The sequence below is a fragment of the Schistocerca serialis genome, chromosome 1 (genome assembly GCF_023864345.2).
Source record: "Schistocerca serialis cubense isolate TAMUIC-IGC-003099 chromosome 1, iqSchSeri2.2, whole genome shotgun sequence".
Lineage (NCBI taxonomy): Eukaryota > Metazoa > Arthropoda > Insecta > Orthoptera > Acrididae > Schistocerca > Schistocerca serialis.
In genome coordinates this window covers 652,541,635-652,557,608 of record NC_064638.1, presented here as the reverse complement: position 1 = coordinate 652,557,608, position 15,974 = coordinate 652,541,635, and the positions used below count along the sequence as shown (strand labels likewise).

Here is a 15,974-nt window from a genome sequence, read left to right as displayed (position 1 = left end):
CTCGACGTGGTATGGCCTCAAAAAGCCGTTCGAAGCCCCTGCAGAAATAATGGACCATGCTGCCTCTATAACCGTCCACATTTGCGAGTGTATTGCCGGTGCATGAGGTTGTGCACGAACTGACCCATAAATGTGTTATGAATGTTGAATTGGATTCATATCGGGCGATCTGGGAGACCAAATCATTCGCTCGAATTGTCCAAAATGTTCTTCAAATCGACCGTGAACAGTTGTGGCCTAGTGACATGTCACATTTTCACCCGAAAGAGGTCCTTTGTTATTTGAGAACATGAAGTACGCGAACATACCCATTTCATACCCTGGACCAGGCGACACAGTACATTTCATGTATACATAACCCACATAATTATGGAGCCACCAGCTTGCGCACCGTCATATTGACAACTTCATGGCTTCATTGTGTCTGCGCCACACTCGTATCCCACCATCAGCTCTTACCAACTGAAATCTCGACTCATCTGATCAGGCCTCGGTTTTCCAATCGTCTAGGGTCCAACTAACGTGGTCACGACCCCAGAAGAGGCGCTGTGGGCGATGTCGTGCTGTTAGCAAAGGGACTCACGTCGATCGTCTGCTGCCGTAGCCCACCAACGGCAAATTTCGCTGCACTGTCCTAACGGATATATTCGTCGCACATCCCACATTGATTTCTGCGGTCATTTCATGCAGTGTTGCTAGTGTGTTAGCACTGACAACTGTATGCGAACGCCGCTGCTCTCGGTCGTTAAGTGAAGGCCATCGGCCACTGCGTTTTCCATCGTGAGAGAAATACCTAAAAATATGATAATATCGGCACACTCTTGACACTGTGGATCTCGAAATATTGAATTCCCTAACAATTTGCGAAATGGAATTTTTCATCCGTGCATCTCCAACTGCCATCCCGCGTTTAACATCTGTTAGTTCCTGTCGCCTGGTCACACGTTGGAAACCTTCTCACATGCTCTATTAGGCACTGCCCTTTTATACCTTGTGTACACGATTCCGCCATCCGTGTATGTGATGTGCATTTCGCTACCCTGTGGCTTCTATTACCTCAGTGTAATCTTGTCTTTCCTGTTCCTATGGGAGTAATACATCGATCTGAAGAATATCTCTAGATTTTTCACTTAGTGCTGAGTGTTTATATTTTGCAAAGCAGATTTTCGCGGGATAATTTGTGTCTGTCTTCAAGAGTCTGCCAGTCCATGTTTTTCGACATTTATGACACTCTCCCATCAGTTAAACAAATCTGTGACCAATCGTGCCGCCCTTCTTTGCATACCCTGAATGGCCCCCGTTAGTCCTATTTGGTATGTCTTTCAAGTGTTCAGTCAGCACTATTCCGCGGGCCTCCAACTTCCACCGAGTCTGGAAGGCTACTTTTACTGGAACATTAACAAGGGTATCCAAGTGGTGGATTCTACGTTAACGTAATGGCAGAAGGAGCAGTATCGTCCGTTGATAGACCTTTAGATTGTCCGGAAGAACTGAAGAAGCGGTACGGGTACTTCATAGACGATAAGGCAGAAAATGGCGCGCATGCATCCTAGTAACAGAAATGTTCTGCAAGGAGAGCAGTAGCATTTTGTCACAAACGGTGACCTCGACGACTAGTTGAGTGGCGTGAAATCCATTAACGCTTATTGCGCGAAATCTCTAATCGTCCCCATTTATGTCTTAGACCATGACGGTATTTTATGAATTAATTCGACCAGCGAAAGCCTTTTCGAAGAAATTCCTCAATAATTTGTCTTTGACAGTCAATAATCTGTACCATACCAATCGCAACGCGACTCATATGAAAAGAAAAAGCATTTGGCTAATGCGTGGACGTGCTTGGTACATAAATTCGTGTGCACCGAAATAGTAAAACCAAGCGAGAGACTTACCTTCTCAGCGAAAAGAGAGAGATGGTGATGCCTTGCTCCTGGAGCTCTGTCAACCTGAAACAACACCCTTTGTAAGTGGCACGAAAGAAGAAAACCAAACCATTGGGGGACACAGGAGTAACAGACAAGCTGAAAAAGCATGAGCAGGCATGTTAACTACTTCTAAAGGCAACAAGTTGGCACTACCAGGCTCCGTTTTCATAACCTTTAAATGGTAAAGGATAAGGATTATGAAAGGATTTAATGCTCAGTTTTCGGTGTCAATTAACTTTATAAAGGTCTGTTGCTAAAAGGTTGTAGCTACTGATTTGGAATTATTCTAAAACGACAGATATTTCCCGAAGGAAATAAAGAAATAGAACAACATTACAAAATCTAAAAACAAGTAATATTATATTATTCTACCTCTTCTTCTTATTCTTATTCTTCTACTACTATTGCGTCTACTTTATGATTGTGAATTAAAGCACTAAGCAACGCAACATGAAAATATCAATGGAGTTCATGATTCAGAGGTGAAACATTAAGAACAAGAGTGTATGATCCATAATAAGAGCGTGTATGAAGTCAACGTCGAAATTATCCTTTCATTCTCCTAAAATTATATAAGACACCGACAGCTTTGTTGTACAAAATGAAAGAATACTGCTTCACTGCACGGAAAATAACGCACGACGCACGAAGCAAGGATGATATGAGAAGGAAACACAGTCAACGAGAGCACTCCTAGTAAAAACATGTCTACTGGTATCAAATATAGGGCTTAATTTGAGAAATAAAGTACGTTATTGTATGGAAGTGAATCAAGGGCCACGGAAAAACTGACATGTGGGGTTACAGATGGATGCTGAAAATTGATCGTTGATATAATAAACGAGGGGTTTCTCATCAGAATCAGCGAGGAAAGGAATAGGAGGTAAAGAATAACGGGAGGTAGGAAGAGGGTGATGGGACACGCACCGGCCGGAGTGGCCGTGCGGTTCTAGGCGCTACAGTCTGGAACCGCATGGCCGCTAGGTCGCAGGTTCGAATCCTGCCTCGGGCATGGATGTGTGTGATGTCCTTAGGTTGGTTAGGTTTAAGTAGTTCTAAGTTCTAGGGGACTGATGACCACAGCAGTTAAGTCCCATAGTGCTCAGAGCCATTTGAACCATAGGACACGCAAAATGGTACTTCTACGGCTGTGTATGGAGGCGCGCAGAGCAAAAACTATTAGTGAGGACAGAGGTTGAAATATAAACAACAAATAACTGAGAACGTCGAATGTAGGTCTACTCCGAGCTGAGCAGATTGTCAGAGGACTGAAAATCAGACATGTGACGGACGAAAAAACATAAACACGGCTCATTCTAAGCCAATTTATCGCAGTACGTGCAGTTTCATTAAATAGCTTCTATGTAATTTTTTTTTATCTGCTTCTGACCGGTTTAATGTAGCCCGCCATGAATTTATGTTGCGCTAAGTTCTTCGTTCCGAGTAACACTTGCACACTCCACCCTCAGTTATTTGTTGAATATTTTTCAGTGCTTGTCTTCCCTTACAGATTTTACTCTCTGCAGTTTTCTCAAGTAGTACACCCTACAGCTCCTTGAAGTACTACTGTAGTTACTCCCTCATGTCCCAACACGTAAGTTGTCATCTTGTCTCTTCTTCTTCTCAAGTTTACCACATGTTTCTCTTCTCGACCACTCCGCGGAGATCCTCATTTCTTTTCAGACCAATTAATTTTCAACAACCTTCTGTAGCACCACGTCTCAAACGCTTCGATTCCCTTCAGTTCCGGTTTTCCCACAGTCCACGTTTCACTACCATACAATGCTCTGCTCCAAAAGTACAACATTAGAATTTTTTTCTCAAAATAAGGCCTATGTTTCATCCTAGTAGACTTCATTTTGGCCAGCAATGCCGTCTTTGCCTGCCTAGTCTGCTTGTTATGTCATCCACACTTCGTCCGCCACATGTTACTTTGCTCCCAAGACAGCAGAATTCCTTCACTTTTTCTGCTTCGTAGTGTCCCAATTTTGGTGCAAACTTAATCACTACTCTCACTTGCGCTTCCCTTAGAGTATCGTCTTCTTCGGTTTACTCGCAATGCGTGGTATGTGTTCCTCAAACTGTTCATTCCATTCAACAGGCCCTACATTTCTTCCTCACTTTCACTGAGTGTAACGATGTCATCAACGAAACTTATCGTTGATAATTTTTCACCCCGAATCTATTTTATTATTTTCAAAATTTATTCTTTTCATTCCGTCACTATCACTATGCCTCAAATACGAACCATGTATCACGCACTCAAGATCATTGTTTAATTTATTTTCGTAATTTTCACTGCCATTAACTTCGTCTCCAGAAGAGCGGCCGTCCATCGAAGAAAATAAATAAATAAATAAAGAATACCCACGGAGTGACATTTCTCCTGGGAGCCATATCAGACAAACATGTGGCGTAGCCACAAATTTATCGGCAGTTTGCCCGCCACTCCGCGAAACACTGGCAGAGATACTGGCAAGTGTGCAAATACGAGGCGACTGCGCTGCCTGGTAAACCACTTCAGTCTCGATGTGGTCCACGTGTTAAAGCAGACACGTGGAAATGAGCGATCCATGTACTGCTCTAAGTGCAAACGCCCAGAGTAGACCAAGTAGGCGACGGCTCCCGTCAGGAACTGTGTGTGTGTGTGTGTGTGTGTGTGTGTGTGTGTGTGTGTGTGTGTGTGCGTGTGTGTGCGTGCGTGCGTGTTTGTAGGTCCACCGTAATCGAGAAGCGTATTTCGTCAGCCGCGAGAACGTATATCGGCTGCGCAGCGCGTGGCACAGAAACGGCGCGAGTTAAGGCTGTTGACGCGAAGGAGAGTGGATGGGAGCGGACAGGCGGCTGCGGCAGTCGTTGCACCTCGCGGCCGGCCCACATTCTGCGGCACGTCGTACGAACAGGACAGTGCGGCAGAACGACGCCCTACACCATCTGCCCGGCGAGCAACCTCTGGATGCGTACACTGGCACTCCTTTTTCAAACACATTCATGGAATATGATTGTAGTCGTAACCGATTTCGGCCATAGATCGACCCACTTTAGACTATATACGTCACTTGACAAACAAGCCATGTCGTGACCACTTTGTTACCCAAATGCCGCCTATGACCTAGAAATGTGAATACGTTCAACGTACTCTACCCGATTAAAAGCATCCGGGCATATTTATATAATGCGGATTTGAGTACTAGATGTCACGACAGGCCGATCCGCAGGCAAAAAAGAGGTGAAGAGCAGTAACACTAAAATGAGTCGGTTAGTAGAGCTCAGTGACTTCGAACGCGCATCCGTCACTGGATGTCACCTGAGTAACTAATCCATCAGGGACATTCCCATCCTTCTGAAGCTGTTGGTTATGTGAGGGTGAAATGGAAACGCGAAGGAACACTCAAAGCTAAAGAATACCAGGCGAACCTCATGTAGTGGCGGACAGGGACCGTCGAGTAATGCGGGTGGTCGTTGTAAGAAATCACCATGAAAATCATCGCAAGGAGTCACTCGTGGGTTCCAAAGTCACTCGTGGATTGCAAAGTGCTACCAGCAGTCCAGCAACGCAATGGCTGTGCGTAGGGACTTAAAATAATCAGGTACAGTTGTTGAACATCGAGCAGCCTCTCATAATCTGCACTGAATTCAGTGTTAAGTGACGCCTGAGGAGGTGTAAACAGTGACACCAGTGGACAGTGGATGACTGGAAACGAGTCATTTGGAGGGATGAATCACGCTGTAGCCTGTGACAAGGGGAGAGTTTGGGTTTGGAGAATGTGTCCTAACGTCTAGTGTCAACAGGTGTTATGGTATGGATATGTTTTTGGCGGTTAAGGTGTGCTGCACTTATTGCGCTTAAAACGATGCTAAATGTAGAAGGATATGAACACATTTTACATCATTCTGTACTGTTCTGTAAAGAAACAATTCGGAAACGATGATTCATTGCATCAGCATTACAACGCAGGCCGGACGAAGTGGCCGTGCGGTTAAAGGCGCTGCAGTCTGGAACCGCAAGACCGCTATGGTCGCAGGTTCGAATCCTGCCTCGGGCATGGATGTTTGTGATGTCCTTAGGTTAGTTAGGTTTAACTAGTTCTAAGTTCTAGGGGACTAATGACCTCAGCAGTTGAGTCCCATAGTGCTCAGAGCCATTTGAACCATTACAACGCAGCCTGTCATAAAGCAGTATCTGTGACGCAATCGTCTGTGGCCAATAATATTCCTGGAATGGACTGGCCTGCCCAAAATCACAACATAAACCCAATGGAACAGCTTTGGGATGAGTTATAACGTCCACTTCGCTCCCAGACTTCTCTGGTTTCGGCACCTGAGGGTGAATGGACTGCCAGACCCCTGCGTCCCATATCGCTATCTTTGGTAATCCATCAAGGAAAGTGGGACTGCAGCCGGATACAACGTACTTCAATAATGATAATAAAACCAGCTGATGTACCGTGTGATCAAAAAGTCAGTATAAATTTGAAAACTTAATAAGCCACGGAATAATGTAGATAGAGAGGTAAAAACTGACACACATGCTTGGAATGACATGGGGTTTTATTAGAACCACCCCATATTGCTAGACGCATGAAAGATCTCTTGCGAGCGTCGTTTGGTGATGATAGTGTGGTCAGCCGCCACTTTCGTCATGCTTGGCCTCCCAGGTCCCCAGACCTCAGTCCGTGCGATTATTGGCTTTGGGGTTACCTGAAGTCGCAAGTATATCGTGATCGACCGACATCTCTAGGGATGCTGAAAGACAACATCCGACGCCAATGCCTCACCATAACTTCGGACATGCTTTACAGTGCTGTTCACAACATTATTCCTCGACTACAGCTATTGTTGAAGAATGATGGTGGACATATTGAGCATTTCCTGTAAAGAACATCATTTTTGCTTTGTCTTACTTTGTTATGCTAATTATTGCTATTCTGATCAGATGAAGCGCCATCTGTCGGACATTTTTTGAACTATTGTATTTTTTTGGTTCTAATAAAACCCCATGTCATTCCAAGCATGTGTGTCAATTTCTACCTCTCTATCTACATTATTCCGTGATTTATTCAGTTTTCAAATTTATACTGACTTTTTGATCACCCGGTATTTCCCTCCAAGTGCCTGGGGTTCCAGTTGTCGTCTGACCATGTTGGCATTATTATTGCCACGGAAAGTACGGAATCCAGTTAATTTTGGCCCTCTGCATACGGTTCTGTTCATTGTACATGAAAATGGTTGTGGATGGGAGGTTACGCTTGAGGGTGAATGGAGTGCCATTTCTCCATAGACATTTTGATGCTGCACTGAAAGTGTCCCCAGCAGAGTTCAAGCCGTCTTAAAGGCAAAACATGACCGGATACTTGTGATCAGATAGTGTACGGCCGAAAACAGATATGATTGTGCTCAGACTGCGTCTAAAATTAAAAAATTATATATGAATAAACAAAGTCAGTCAAATGAGCTTGCTATCACAATTGATTTTTGCCTATAAAGCATTTCAAATCGCTTAATATATTTTCATTTATTACTACGTCACCAGATCAAAACTTATAACTTATGAAACAAAGTTCAGCGTCAGTTGCAATAAACCTAAGCCTAAGCGTTTGTCACACCATATTATCGGTCCTTCTGTTAGTAATATTTTACATATTCTTTTCCGTTTATTTTGTTTAAATTAACTTCTTCCAGGCTTTAGCACACCATTCGACTTTTAACATTTTCATCCAAGATTTGATGTTGGCGGCGGGTATGTCGAGCCTGTGAATCAGCGCTGTACCAGGCCGAAATGATATCTTTTGCCAATGAGCCCATCCACTTGGGCAAGCTCTCAAGCAAGCAATCGAAGTCTCCTGTGATAAACATAGCTTGCAATTTTCTATAAATCCTTGCCTTTTTCGTAGTCTCTGAAAGCCAGCTGAGAAATTTGGAAATTGGTAATAAAAGTCAATAGATGTGTCGCTGGTAACAATCTGGGAATCTTGTGTCCAGTGACTGTAGCTTATTCTAGGTGATTAGGAGCTTAGTCCACCAACGGCGTACATGAATCGGAGAAGGTGTCACACAAGAGGGACCTGAGCTCAGTTCCCTAGCCGCGCGGGATTAGCCGAGCGGTCTTAGGCACTGCAGTCATGGACTGTGCGGCTGGTCCCGGCGGAGGTTCGAGTCCTCCCTCGGGCATGGGTGTGTATGTTTGTCCTTAGGATAATTTAGGGTAAGTAGTGTGTAAGCTTAGGGACTGATGACCTTAGTAGTTAAGTCCCATAAGATTTCACACACATCTGAACATTTGAACATTCAGTTCCCTAGTAAGAGCTAACTACACTGAGGCGACAAGTCATGGGATGGCGATATGCACGTTTCCAGATGGCAGTAGTACAGTGTATACAAGTTAGAGGGGTGGTGCATTGGTGGAACTGTCATTTGTAATCAGGTGATTCATGTGATAAGGAGTCAGGCGCACGACGGGAATTAACATACGTTAGACGCATGTGAATTTCCATTTCGGAAATCTTCAGGGAACTCAATATTCCGAGATCCACAACGTCAAGAGTGTGTCGGGAAACCAAATTTCAAGCGTTTGCCTCCCACCATGGACAACGCAGTGGCCGACGGCTTTCAATCAACGACCGAGAGCAGCGGCGTTTCCATAGAGCTGTCAGTGCTAACAAAAAAGCAACACCACGTGAAATGACCGCAGAAATCAATGTGGGACGTACGAAGAACGTATCCGTTAGGTCAGAGAGGCGAAATTTTGCGTTAATGGCCTGTGGCAGCAGAGGACCGACTCGAGTCCCCATGCTAACAGTACGACATAGCTCGCAGCGCCTCTCCTTGGCGCGTTACCATATCGTTTGGACTGTAGACGACAGGAAAACCGTGGCCTGGTCAGATGAGTCCCGATTCCAGTTGGTAAGAATGATGGAAGGGTTAGAGAGGCGCAGACCCACGAAGCTGTGGATCCAGGTTGTCAACAAAGCACTGTGCAAGCCTATGGGGGCGCCAAAATGGCGTGAGCTGTGCTTATATGGAATGGATTGAGTCCTATGTCACCGGGCCACAATCGATTTAAGAGGCCGGCCGGGGTGGCCGAGCGGTTCTAGGCGCTATAGTCTGGAACCGCGCGACCGCTACGGTCGCAGGTTCGAATCCTGCCTCGGGCATGGATGTGTGTGCTGTCCTTAGGTTAGTTAGGTTTAAGTAGTTCTAAGTTCTAGGGGACTGATGACCTCAGACGTTAAGTCCCATAGTGCTCAGAGCCATTTGAACCATTTTTGTACCACAACACGTGCTGTATATTATTGCCATGTATCAATGTCCCACTGGTAAAGGAAGCCTGCTACGAGTTTGCAGAATTTTTACAATTACAGCTTGCACCTGTAACTTGTGCTATCTTGAAGTTTCATTATTAATCCTCTGCACCGTAATGTCGCATCGAAAAAGTTTGCACATACAGATAGGTAAGCCCAGGAGCAGACTTGCAAAGCAGGCTGCTACTGCATGTTCCCGGACAATTTGTGTCAATGAATTGAGCGCACGTATTGATGTTTGCCGCGTCACAAAACGTGCCCATATTGAACACCTGTATTTTGAGTAACAAACTTGAAGAGATGCTCTATCCGCTGGTGTATATACGTTTTGAGTTAGTTTGCAGTTTTTGCTCAGTCATCGATTGAAGTCTAAGAGGTACCTATGAATAATCCTGTACATGCCACCCCTCAGCGCGCTGGAAAACGAAACAGCGAGATTTTTCCTCATATTGTTTATTCTCGCTACGACATTAAATAAATAATAGTACATTAATGTCGTTCACTCTTAAAAAAAAAAGGATAGTCAAAGGCTTACAACATTTCAGAGATTCATCTCTGTCCCTCCGCTCATATACATCGTTTCGTCGGCCATTTATGTTACGATGCAGCCTATCAGAAAACCTCCAAAGGCGAAATAGCGACGTTTCTTCTTTACAGCAACCGATACGACGACCTAAGCCTCCGACCATGGCAGCGGAACCGTAATTGAGCGATGAAGTGCGTTATATCAAAATACAAGCGAAAGTTCTCGTTAAATATGTTAAACCTGGACACTGTGTCTTGAGTTTGTTAACCATGCGTTTTTCGTGGAAGTGACACATCAGAAATTCGTAGAGAAATGAACCGCTGCGAGTCACAGTGGTGTAACTCAAGTTTTCCCACTTCTGAGAAAAGAAAAGTTTTGCGTTTCGTTTAATGTAAAATCATGCTTAGCAATAATGCCTGATTCATTTGATGAAATGTACAAATGAAATATTATTATTACGTTTACTAGAGACATTTTAGTTACTTGTACCTTAAATTCCTTTTTTATAGCACCTAAAAGTTGGAGCACCCCTTTTCCTCTCAGAAATTTACTTATAGTGAAAGGTAAAGTAGTATAAAACAAGAGTTGTATCCCTATTGTTACAAACGTTTTGATTATGCTGAATACCTGAGAAGGCGTGCGCTGTCTTTTAATCTCCACAACTGCAGTTTATTTGTAAAACATAAACACAGTATGATACAGTAAATAGCCTGTACTTATTGCTCCCATTGTGCACTTTTCTCTCACAAATCGAGTTCTTCATTGCTAGAATGCTACCAACTGGGTCGGTCTAATATTTCAGCAGTGAGTTCGTCTACGAATTATAAATAAATAGTTGTTTCTAAATCTCAAAATTTCTTAAAATGCAGTTCTTATCATGGTGATATTTGAAGAGGTTTTATAATGGAGCGTGTCTGTTTATTCGATTTCACCATGAACGTCATCTTCCTGTGTCAACATGTCCAGGTCCGGATTTCTGAGCTGAACTTGCAGTTGTCAGTTGGTTGAAGAAAGCTTCGTGCACCGGAGGGATGTATGGGAGTAGTGTCATCACGTCTTTCCTTTTTTCCTCAGTGACAGCTCGCACACTATTGTTGAAAGGGATGAGTTTTATGGTTTATGGGTTTAATGTAAGACATCACTTCCTGACTCGTGTAGGCTTTAACCCCGACTTCAACATGGAGTGCAAACTTCCCTTAAAAAGACGATTTCTGCATTAATAACACTTGGATTTTTAACGAAAGAAAACAGTCCTAATATTTACTAGCACTATTACAATAACTTTTAGATTTTAGAGCTTAAATAAACACGCAAAACATGACAGGACAAACCGACCACGTAGCCTAGCCGCTTGGCTTATACCACTATCCCCGCGAACGCACTTCACTCTGGCGTGAGAGGAAGGATGCATTTGGAGCTCTCAAGCGGCTCCAGTGGGAGTTATCGTTATGCCACTTCTCCACAACAAATTTCCGTGCATTGAGAGTAAACTGAGTGGTATAACTTAAAACCTAATTTTCTTTCATATAGTAATGTCGAGATGAGAATAGGCTCTGATTAAACAAGCAAGGGACTAGATTAACGATCGTGACCTGTTTTTGAAGGGAACCTCCATAGCAGTAGTCTGAACTGATATGCAGAAAACATCAGAACAGGTACATTTCTAAGAACACAACATGGTAATTATGTTGTTGTTGTTGTTGTGGTCTTCAGTCCTGAGACTGGTTTGATGCAGCTCTCCATGCTACTCTATCCTGTGCAAGCTTTTTCATCTCCCAGTACCTACTGCATCCTACATCCTTCTGAATCTGCTTAGTGTATTCATCTCTTGGTCTCCCTCTACGATTTTTACCCTCCACGCTGCCCTCCAATACTAAATTGGTGATCCCTTGATGCCTCAGAACATGTCCTACCAACCGATCCCTTCTTCTGGTCAAGTTGTGCCACAAACTTCTCTTCTCCCCAATCCTATTCAATACTTCCTCATTAGTTATGTGATCTACCCATCTAATCTTCAGCATTCTTCTGTAGCACCACATTTCGAAAGCTTCTATTCTCTTCTTGTCCAAACTGTTTATCGTCCATGTTTCACTTCCATACATGGCTACACTCCATACGAATACTTTCAGAAATGACTTCCTGACACTTAAATCTATACTGGATGTTAACAAATTTCTCTTCTTCAGAAACGCTTTCCTTGCCATTGCCAGCCTACATTTTATATCCTCTCTACTTCGACCATCATCAGTTATTTTGCTCCCCAAATAGCAAAACTCCTTTACTACTTTAAGTGCCTCATTTCCTAATCTAATTCCCTCAGCATCACCCGACTTAATTAGACTACATTCCATTATCCTTGTTTTGCTTTTGTTGATGTTCATCTTATATCCTCCTTTCAAGACACTGTCCATTCCATTCAACTGCTCTTCCAAGTCCTTTGCTGTCTCTGACAGAATTACAATGTCATCGGCGAACCTCAAAGTTTTTATTTCTTCTCCATGAATTTTAATACCTACTCCGAATTTTTCTTTCGTTTCCTTTACTGCTTGCTCAATATACAGATTGAACAACATCGGGGAGAGGCTACAACCCTGTCTTACTCCCTTCCCAACCACTGCTTCCCTTTCATGTCCCTCGACTCTTATAACTGCCATCTGGTTTCTGTACAAATTGTAAATAGCCTTTCGCTCCCTGTATTTTACCCCTGCCACCTTTAGAATTTGAAAGAGAGTATTCCAGTCAACATTGTCAAAAGCTTTCTCTAAGTCTACAAATGCTAGAAATGTAGGTTTGCCTTTCCTTAATCTTTCTTCTAAGATAAGTCGTAAGGTCAGTATTGCCTCACGTGTTCCAGTGTTTCTACGGAATTCAAACTGATCTTCCCCGAGGTTGGCTTCTACTAGTTTTTCCATTCGTCTGTAAAGAATTCGTGTTAGTATTTTGCAGCTGTGACTTATTAAGTTGATAGTTCGGTAATTTTCACATCTGTCAACACCTGCTTTCTTTGGGATTGGAATTATTATATTCTTCTTGAAGTCTGAGGGTATTTCGCCTGTTTCATACATCTTGCTCACCAGATGGTAGAGTTTTGTCAGGACTGGCTCTCCCACGGCCGTCAGTAGTTCCAATGGAATATTGTCTGCTCCGGGGGCCTTGTTTCGACTCAGGTCTTTCAGTGCTCTGTCAAACTCTTCACGCAGTATCATGTCTCCCATTTCATCTTCATCTACATCCTCTTCCATTTCCATAATATTGTCCTCAAGTACATCGCCCTTGTATAGACCCTCTATATACTCCTTCCACCTTTCTGCTTTCCCTTCTTTGCTTAGAACTGGGTTTCCATCTGAGCTCTTGATATTCATACAAGTCGTTCTCTTATCTCCAAAGGTCTCTTTAATTTTCCTGTAGGCGGTATCTATCTTACCCCTAGTGAGATAGGCATGGTAATTAAGCGCAATGATTTCTATGTTTAATGATGACAACTGAGAACGCCTGCGTTCTTATGTGTGAAATAAAATAACATGGCCTTAATAGATGTCATTACAGTAGGGCTGCAGTTCAGTAGTAATAAAGACTATAATTAGACGTGAAACAAGCTGCTAATGAGGTTGTGCAACATTCACTGTTTTACATTAAGTTGTGCGTCAGTATGCTCTCCAATTCCTTTCCGCTCTCCACAACTTTCTCCCTTTGTTCTGTAATTTATGGCGCCCATTGTTCATCTGCATTATGCGTGTTGGATGTATGGCCTAGAAACACACTGTTAGGAACACTAGCTCTTAACTAGTGTACGGAACACCCGTGTGACATCATTACAAAAAGGGTGATAATTACGTGTTTAATGACAGAAAGTGTGCGGGCCATTCGGAAAGTAGGATCCAATAGGTGCGGAATGGAGACGACAGTGAAAATCCGATGAAGCTTTGCACATATGTATTAAGCAGTGTCTGTAGTATGCCTGTCGATCGCGTCACATCGCTCTTTTCAGTTGTGAGCACACAGTGATCACGTAAAGATGCCTACAACAATAGCGTCTCCCGCCAAGTAAGGTTGCCCAATTAGAGGTTCCACCTGATTTCATGCAACACCACGTAATGTACCCGTCATGTACCTGTGTTTACTTCTTCGCGACAGTTCTCGGCCGCACACTGTAGGGGTAATGAGGACGCGTTTTCGATGGTAAGTGTTTGATCGCCCACCATGCAGCCTGGTCGTAGTTCCCTCTGGTGACAGTCTCTGCTCAGTGAACCGCTGACTACGAAGACAACATTTTGGCAAGACAACGAAGTGCAGACCAGTGTAACGGATAGGCAGGAAAGCACAGGCGGCTGCCTTCTACGATGAGGCTATTGGAAAGTTGGTACAACGCTACGATGGATGTCTCACTCGGACTATGTGGAGAAGAATCTGTTGCAAATAAAACATTTATGATTTTTTACTGCGGCTTCCATTTCCGACCGATAGGACACAAACTGGGACGGAAGATCAAGTCGAGGCGGGTCACATTGAACCAGTCGGAACTATGATTGGAAAAAATTTTTGGACGCAACGATAAACCGTAGGTATCTCAACAATTGGTTCATCAACAGCCACTTGACATTCTCCGGTAGGTAAAAATTTTCATGCACTCTATCGCAGTTTTCAGTTAAGCGCATCCATGTCGCCCACGCACGTGTTCCAATGCCATTCAGCCGCCTTCCATTAGATCGGTATAGTTTGTTATCTATTTGTATCCACCCAAAAACTTCATTGGTCCATCTACTATTCAGTTGTCTGATTAGACATCCCACCCTCGTCCGCTTTATATTCATTAACGTCATAATTACCTCTTCCGTACTGGTCTGCTATCTGCTGCATTTGTTTGCGTTCCCATCTCCCCTAGTAATTCCGAACATGTAGCTCTCCATTGCTCTCTGAATGGTTTTCGCATTAAAAGTCTGTGTGTAGAAGCTATAATTGGCTGCTTACATACGTTTACAGGTAGCAATAAGAAATGGGCACACGACCTCCACTCGTGCCATACCTAAAAAAGGTTTCTAATGCAAAGATCCACCCTTCTATTTACGACCGCTGTTCCTGTACAGTCAGCCATTGACTTTGTCCACACTTGATATAGTAATCTGCTCTGAAATAACTAAAGAACAGGAAAGGATCTTGTAATACCTGATTTCTTCATGATGTCCTTTATTTTAGAAGAAGAATTTTATATGTTGATACCTACCTGACTAAGTCATTTTCCGGAAACAACAGTTCCACGACTACGCATCATTGTTTTTATCTCATTTAAATTTGTATCTTTGCGACTCGTCCTTGAGGGCTCCTGAAGATAATACTTAAAGAATGAGTCCCAGGGTAACGATACAAATTTCGGTAAATTACTTTATAAGAGCATTATATTGGCATCAATATATGTAATTCGTAGTAATGTAGCTATCTGTAATCTAAGCTATATATAATTCCGGTAGGGTTTAAGGTCCTATTGGGTATTGCATAAGTTACTAGCAGTAGTGTTGCTGTAATTAACCAAAACTTGTATATCTATACTGCTCATTTTATATGGAAAACTACTGGTACACTGCTTCAGTCAGTTTTATTTTTATTTTAACACCACCATGCATTTTGACGGACATGCCATCACCGTCAGGAGGATTATTGTTGCTTTTACGTTGTTGAATTTGTTTGTGATATATAAGTGATCTATTTCGTAGACAGCGCTGTGGCGGGGACGTTATGCATCGTCTTGCACAGCCGATGAAACTACGGACAACACTGAATGGATTTATGCACTTTTCTGAATGTATGTGGCTGCTGTACTTAATATCCGGGCGAATATATGTCCAGCCTACGCACCATGTGTTTGCGTTTTATACTTCATAGTGCTACAATATTTACAAGTCTACAGTTCAAAGATGTTTGCTTTCACAAATAGTCTTGTCATAAGACAAGATTTACTTAAAAGAATATGGAGATACGTGTATATTAAAGTTACGTAAGCTTAATTCTACGCAATAGTACTCTAATGTAAAGTTAGATATTTTAATTTAAAAAATAGAAAAATCTTGAAAATCTGCAATTTTGATCCACTGACTTTGACAAATTCACATTATATACATCATGAAGTTAATCTACTTATAACTTTATTTCGGGTGCATTACAAATTGAGGTGACCTATATATTCTATCTTATGACCTTTCTGTGAGTTTTGCAGCATTATTAGGTTAT

At 42.9% G+C, this 15,974-nt stretch overlaps 1 protein-coding gene across 5 annotated transcripts in view; it reads right to left on the bottom strand.

The window, feature by feature from the left end:
- The window catches only part of LOC126479202 (uncharacterized), a 687,919-nt gene that overhangs the window by 202,424 nt on the left and 469,521 nt on the right, over window positions 1-15,974 (bottom strand). For all 5 annotated transcript variants that reach the window (XM_050103765.1, XM_050103768.1, XM_050103767.1 and 2 more), the window contains one exon: window positions 1,893-1,946. The gene's annotated coding sequence lies outside the window, so the exon portion shown is untranslated. The remainder of the gene's footprint in view (window positions 1-1,892; window positions 1,947-15,974) is intronic.